Source organism: Trachymyrmex septentrionalis, unplaced genomic scaffold, assembly GCF_001594115.1.
Source record: "Trachymyrmex septentrionalis isolate Tsep2-gDNA-1 unplaced genomic scaffold, Tsep1.0 scaffold32, whole genome shotgun sequence".
Lineage (NCBI taxonomy): Eukaryota > Metazoa > Arthropoda > Insecta > Hymenoptera > Formicidae > Trachymyrmex > Trachymyrmex septentrionalis.
In genome coordinates, this window is record NW_017305485.1 from 247246 (window position 1) to 255244 (window position 7999).

Here is a 7999-nt window from a genome sequence, read left to right on the forward strand (position 1 = left end):
TCGCAAGCATTCATAACTAACTGTTTGAATATTATATACGAATAAAGCTTAATTTTCCGAGGATGAAAGATCTTCACAAACAAATTTCAAGATATAAAGAGATTTCGAGTTACAGACAGATCAAGTTATGAAAAAAAACTTGTATGAATTAAATATTAGAATTAATATTTAATGAGAAAAACGTTACGAGTATCATATATTTAAAAAATTTGTGATACACACAATGTTTATATTACATTCACATACGTTTATATTATTTATTTATATTACAGTTTATAAATTAAATTGTTTGTGAATTTTACTTCTCCTCTTTAACGTTAGAAATAGCGACATTTTTCTATACTAAAAAAACCAAGCAAATAAATTGCTATGAAAATAAAGAAAATGATGAAAAATCAAATATTTTATGAGTATAACGAATATATAATTATTGATAATTAAAAAAAAATTCAGAATCTTATCTTTTACATAAGAAATATAATAGTAATCTGGAAAATAGGATCTAAAAAATTAAAAAAAAAAAAAGGAAATATAAATAGTTAGCGGTAACTGTACGGTATTTCTACATTTATAAAATTATCTCTTCCTGTCTGCTTTTTAAATTAAACTTTTTAAATTGAAAAAAGAAACTCGGAGGTTTGTCAATGTCGTGCTTATCAACGGAGACCGGACATCTCCACATTTTTTTTCTAGTCTTTTTGTCGTTTCGATTAATTATCTACATATGTGGCGGTCACGAAGAACGCACGAGGTCACTAATACATAGTTAACACCGCGCGTCGTTAATAATTCGGCTCGTTTCATATACATATATCTTCTCGTTCGATTGGCTTTAGCGAGCTCCACTTCGTGCGGCTCGCGGTCGACCGTCCTGTGCGCCTATTATCCCGCGATTGACATGTTTAATTGCATCAATTGCGTAATAAATGGAAATTAGGCTGCTGCAAATGGTCAGCATCGTTCAGAGGTCAATCGTCTGCAAACGTGTGGGCTTGCGGCGACGCACGTGAGACGCGCTCTGCGAACGAATCGTTGAGAGTTTCAGAAAAAAAAAAACCTCACATTACGCGTTGTTATGTCGCAATTTTAGTTTTAACGTGAGCTCGGTGTTATTAATTGGCAAGGCTACCGTGATATTGTCCCATTTGCTTTCTCCCCGTCCAGCGTGCAATTTTCCGATTCTCTTTCTCCCAGCTTTTTCGTCGTTCAACTTTTGCTTCTTTTATTTTTCATTATTAAATAGATTCGTGTGCGAACAATGGTGGATACGTTGTAGATGTAAAGAGCGTTTTTTGTGATTTTAATAACCCCTCGACAATATTTGAAATATTAATATGTACTTGTTTTTTTTTTTTAATTTCTAATATTTCTGTGGATACTAAATAGGTCGTATATAAGCTTTGACCTTGTTATATAAATTCTAATTGATAAACATTGCTGTCGGTAATATAAATAGTTATACTTATTCCAAGAAATATCTTATAAAAGGTAATTCACACACAGGTATTTTTAACAACGTTTTTTAGACGTTTTTTTTGATAAGGTTTTTTCCTAAAAAGGAATTTATTTTATATCTACTATCTATTGTAGTTGTATTTAATAGTCGAGTCGACACACTTGTGACGCAAAAGTGCGCAAGAACACACCATCCGTATACATTTACGTACATTAACATAAAATGCCGATGATGAATAGACGATGAAGATAAATATTAGGTGTAGTATTATGTGTTTGAATTTTTGTTAACACAATAATAAAAAATACTTTGAATGAGATTGACAAGACCTTGACTATTGAATCCTTATATGTAATGACTGGTGCACAAATATAACCGCAGAATATTTCTCAATATTTCCTTATTAGCATTATGTAATAAATCTTTCTTCTTCATCTTGGACATTTACCTTTGTCATTCGAAAATAAAGAAAAATAAATGAAGGATAATAATTGCAAACAGATTTTAGGAGAAGGCAGAAAAATGTCGATAAATTCGATGTGTTTAAAATTTAGATATAAAATATGCGTATACTCGTATATGAATGTAAATATAAAAAAAATGTATTCGGACATTTCATACAGAAGGTTTCAGAAAATTTATAATTAAATAATAGTAAAGCATTATTCTTTATTAAATTAAAAAATGACTTTTTAATCTTGAGGCAGCGATCTAATTAGACATTTATTTGGTATTGTAACTCTAATTTTTAATTATATATCTCAAGAGCAGAACAAATTAAATTTTGCTCTGAATTTAATTCTCCGTACATTTTACATTAACTGAGTTCTAATGTGAGAGTTATTACGATATTTTATACTTGAAAATTTAAATCCATGAGAGAGATGTCATCCAATTTAACATGGAAAAGTAATTCGAAGAAAATTCAAATTTTCTTTTTAATAAAAGTTTTTCTTTTTCTTTTGAAAGAGTTAAATCATAAATTATATTAATTAGATACAGTATGTAAATATGACATTCAACTTTTTGATATAATTAATTACATCCGTATACTGCAGTTGTATTGTACATTATGCTAAATAATTATTACACAGGGTTGTAACGTAGTAACATTGTTACGTTTATCGCTCAAGTCCTCGTGGGATCTCGTCTCGTCGGCGGTTTTCATTATAACAGTAGACCGGTAAAATTTTATGCTACGAGCGAAGCCTCGCGCCTTTAGATAACGGGGACGATATCCCCGGCTCGATGTACAGGTTCTTAGGCAATATAGGCAAATGGGGCTTATAATAAAATCGCTTCGATAAATATTAATGATATCGGTTGCGTTGCGCCGGCTGCCGTTAGTTAGCTCGATGGCTTCTCTCATCCGCTTTGCGGATGAAATCGATATTCGAGGAAGGTCCTCAGTTAGCTTGGAACGTGGATTTAATCCTTCACTACGAAGTTTCTCAAGAATCTAATAGATTCAGCCTATTTTTAAAAAAATATCTAAAAACTCTTTTTTCTTATTCAAATGTGTGATATATTACTCAATAAATCTATGTCAGAGGTATTTCTACACAATACATTTTCGATGTGATACACGTGAAACGTTTTACTTGAGTAATAACGTTATTTTTTTTTTCTGTACATATATTTTTGAATGATATATTTTGATGACATTAAATCAACTGTTATTTGAGGATCGATTAAAATACAACAATTTTAACGGGAAAATCTACAGAAATGAAAAATTTATTTAACATTCCTTTATTTCATTACGTTGCTGGTTTTATTAATTAATCGATTCTATATTCGTACTTAATTGCTTTTGACGTTCTGTCAAGAATATTTGAAGAATATTTTTCAACTTCTTTTTAATATATATGAAAAGAATATCTTAACTTTTTTTTTTTTTTTTTATAAAAGCAACAATATCCAATGAATACGAAATATCAAAAAGCAATAAGTAACGACAACATTGGAAAAATTTTTATTAAAATAGAATCTACAGCAAAAGTTCTGGTATTAAATTTAATATCGAGTACAAGGTTTGTTCTGGCGAGTACCTTAGAGATATTAATTTTATATTAATTTAAAAATGGGGGCCCCCCTCTGCGTATCCAGGAAATTCCTTCTCCAGACGCAGGCGCATCTGTCTTCTCCATGATTTCCTCCGACTTTTGCCTGAAACCTTTTCTCTCAGCTTGTGTACGTTCGACTCGCGTGTCTTCCTAATCGAAATTGATGCAACGGCGTCTCTGAAAGATGATGGATGGCTTACCGGCGAACACACAGCGGGATTCGGAGGAGCTGGACGTCCTTGCAAATTATTTTTCTGGCTTTGAAGGAAGTTTCAGTTCGAGTTAAACGGATTTTTATGTACAGAGAAAGAGAGAGAGAGAGAGAGAGAGAGAGAGAGAGAGAGAGAGAGAGAGAGTTTTTAAATTTTTAGATACTTTCGAAAGTTCTGAGATCGAGAAGGGTAAAGGGATATATACGCGAACTAGGATATTCTCGGCATTCCGTTAACAACATTTTCTAGTTTAGAAGAAGAAGGAGGCAGAGAAAACCAGTTAAACCTCAGACTTTTCGCCGCAGCTAACTATTTACGGGGTGGGTTGCGAAAATACCTTTCTCGCTGATAAATGCTGCGAGAACTTCGTCTAAAAAAATACCTCGTGGCGAGCTTAATTTCCGGCTCGTGAATCGGCTCCGTGGAAGATCGATGCGGCGCGGGGAGGTGGGACGCGATATTACGAAACCGCCTTCAGAAGTTTGATAAGCTCCAGAGCTCGACGCTTGATGGAGTGGACTTATACGTCTTCGGCGTTTTGCACGGGGAAACGATCCGCCAAACGAAACAGCGCGTATGTCTCTATTCGCTTTCCGGGACAGAAACGGAAGTGAGAGGATAGGTGAGAGTGTAGGTGGTTCGTTTATCGTGCGGCCTGAATGGCAATTTATCTTACTGGCAAGACGGACCGAAGGTACCAGTTCCTCGGATATAAATGATGCTGCCTCCTCGCGAAGATCTTCTTCGGAATTCTACGGGACGCGACAGAAAGGGCGAGAGAGAGAGAGAGAGAGAGAGAGAGAGAAGGTGGAAAATCTGCCATCTTCATGTAAACGACGTCGCGTTAAAGTATATTTTCAATTTCTCGTATATTAAAGAGTTCGCGAGCTTTTCTTGGCTTATGATGTTTAAAGTGTATTCTCAATTTTTTAAAATATCTTAAGGACTCGCGTATCCTGGATCTTTTACGTCAGAGATGGAGAAAATTTCACGCAGAATTCTCACGATACGCGTCGGCAACTTTTACTTAATTTAACACTAAGAAAAGTAAAAGTGAGACATTAGATTACTGCAAAGTTCAATTTCCCTAGCAATAAGTTTTCGCATAGTTCTAATTGCAGGAAAAATTAACATCTAAAATAAATAAATAATAAAAATATGGTGTTGAATAAAAACAGAATGTTATGAACATAACTTTTACATGTACACATATTTTTAAGTATAAATATTAACACATTTGAAAAAATCAGTTAGATTCATCCTTAAACCTTTGGAGTAAAATCTAACTCTAAATAGTGAAATTTCATTTTTAAAAATTGACAATTGAGCTACTCTCTTTTGACACTAGCTCAAGTGTCATGCTTTAGAATTAGGTTTTACTCCAAAAATTTTAGAGAAGTAGCATTCATACATTTCGTAAATTTATAAGGCGGGAGTATCCTAAACACTCTACACGAGTAATGAAGATTTAATTAAAAACAACGACGACGCTTACACGACAAATCCGATAATCATTAAAATAACAAATAATATAAAATTAAAATTAGATTTATGTAATGCTGTCGATGTGCAAGGACATCGAGGATTCGAAGAGACAGCGACGTTTTCGAAGGAAAAGCAGTCGCTTTCCCTCGGGGAGAAAATCACGATATACGCCATGTATTCGCTTTGCGAAATGCCGTGGGCTTTGAGAATAGCCGGTTGTTTCGTACTCTCACACTTCATTCGCTCGCATTCACCCCGGTTGTGCGATCATCCCGGGGCAATATGTCTTGTATATGGACGGCATGGTTTCTACAGCGCGGAGTTCGCGTTTCTCGAGTTTCCATCCATCCAACCCGCGAGAAAAGACGCCTCGTCTTCCTTCGCGCCGGCTTGAACCTTATTATTGGTAAACAACCTCGCTTCTCTCACCCCTCTTTCTATCTCCATCTCCACCTCGCCGACCGAGTCTGTTCTGCGCGTCGCGTTTTTCTTTGCCTCATCCCACCATCCGACGGGGATCCGTTCGTATTCGGAAACCCATCGAGATTAAACTCGAAGTACCGATTAGACTTGATATTACGAAATATCCTGCATCAAGTCGTCTGTGCCATTAATAAATGCGCTATGTAATTTATCTCCAATAACACGTAGACGACTTAATTAATTATTAATTAATTTCTCAAATTGGAGTTGGCGATTAGTCGATTCGTAAACTACGGATTAATATAAATTACAGATATAATCCAAGCTCCAATGAAGCATTTCTCATGCGCGCGATTCTCTAATTAGATTTAAATTTGAGATCACATTTTGCAAATATAAAGCTTGTTTACTTAAAGCTGAGTAAAAGTATTGAATTTCAATATCTGAATATTACACGAAAGGTAGTTTCTGAAGTTTTGCATTATTCTATTTGCGAATAAGAGATTAATTCTGATTCAGTGTTATCGATTTCATTAACGTTGCTTTAGGCGCGAAATAATCTTCACTTCTTCAGTGAAATACTTGAACGAACGCCAACGGTGAACTTTTTCAATATAACTTTCTCGTTTGTGCTTCGACTTTGTCGCTTCGTAGTTAGCGAAACAGCCGATTCGTTGTATTTAAGTTTAACTTTGTGCCTACAGAAAGTAAAAGACTATCTTTGTCGTATATTGTACAGAAAGATATAAAGAACGTGCCTTTTGCATCTTTTAAGCGTCCATTTTGTATCTTGAGAGTTTTGCATCTAGATTTTATACGGAAAGATTTTGCTAAAGTTTCTAAAAATAATTCTGCATTCTAATTAAATGGAAATTTAGATCCTGATGAAATGAGTTAGTTTGTACATATAATGTAACTTATAATGTGACGAACAAATATATACCATGGACATAAAATTCAGTAATGGATAGTTTTTAAGCAGCGATATATCAAAGGTGATCTATGAGCTAATAGTTTAATATCTTTAATACCCAAAGTCGAAAAAACTATTACTGAGTCTTATGTCCATGAATCTTACGTCTATCTTTTGTTTGCCACATTGTAAGCTACGTTGTATGTAAAAGCTAATTTATTTTCCAATTTTCTATATTTTATTATTAGTGTGGAGTGTAATAATTATACGATAAATCCATCATTTGGGTGAAATGTGTTAATTCTTATATGTGATGTAACTTGTAATGTGATGAGTAAAAAATGTCAGACACAAGACTCGATAATGAATAATTTTTTAGCTATGGTGTGTCAAAGATGAAAATTTAAACTCAGAATATCTTTGATACACCATAGTCCACAACTATCTATAATTTTAAAAACTATCTATAATTAAAAACTATAATCTAAGTTTTGTGACATGACATTTTCTGTTCACTACATTATAAACTACATTATAATATTATATGTGACAACTGATTTTACAGGGACTCAATTTTTTTATATATTATAATCAGTACAGAGGTCTTTAACTAGATACAAATTCAAAAATAAATTTGGGCTATCAAAATAACTATGTAATATGCTCAAATATAATGAACAGTTATAAAAAATTTTTGACATTCTAGCAACTAGTTTACATAATTTTATTTTAATAAAATTATTTTCATATCTATATCTAATTAAATTTTTAGATACCTTAGGAATATCGTTTTTTTTTTTTTCGAGCAGATTTTCCAGAACTACACAATGTTACTTGAAATTAATTAAAATTGTAATTAATACATCAAGTTCTATTTATCTCTCTCTTGAAAATTCGCGAGCTCTTGGAGCTATTATTTTCCTGAACAAATTTTCCCAGCAGACATCTCGGCAATGCTATATTCTATAGATAGACGTTCACACGGACGCTTAAAAGCACACGCGTCGTCTACTTCGTCGTAATTGATGAAACCCGAGTCGTCGCCGTGCTGCTCTGAAGCAGAGAGACAGATTTTCATCTAGCGAGGAGAAGAAAAGCGATATCCCTCTTTGCGCGCGTGAAAGACGGCCAACGAGAAAAGTTTCTCTCGAGATGAGCATTTATTAAAACTATCTCTATCCGCCCCCCTCTCTTGCACTGTGCACGTGGTAACCGACTGGTGTTAACGCTATCTCTAAGCTTTGATGTCGAGTCAAATGCTCGCTTTTGTAGCACGCAGGGATCTCGCAACTTTGACAAACGTGGCAGCGCACGATAATTAATTTTCGTACGTTAGTTCGGCACATTTAACAAACTGCATAGATGATCCTACACAATCAATAATACTAATTAGTAATATATATATTAAGTTAAGTAAAAAGTCATCGCGTTTTTTTAAAAGACA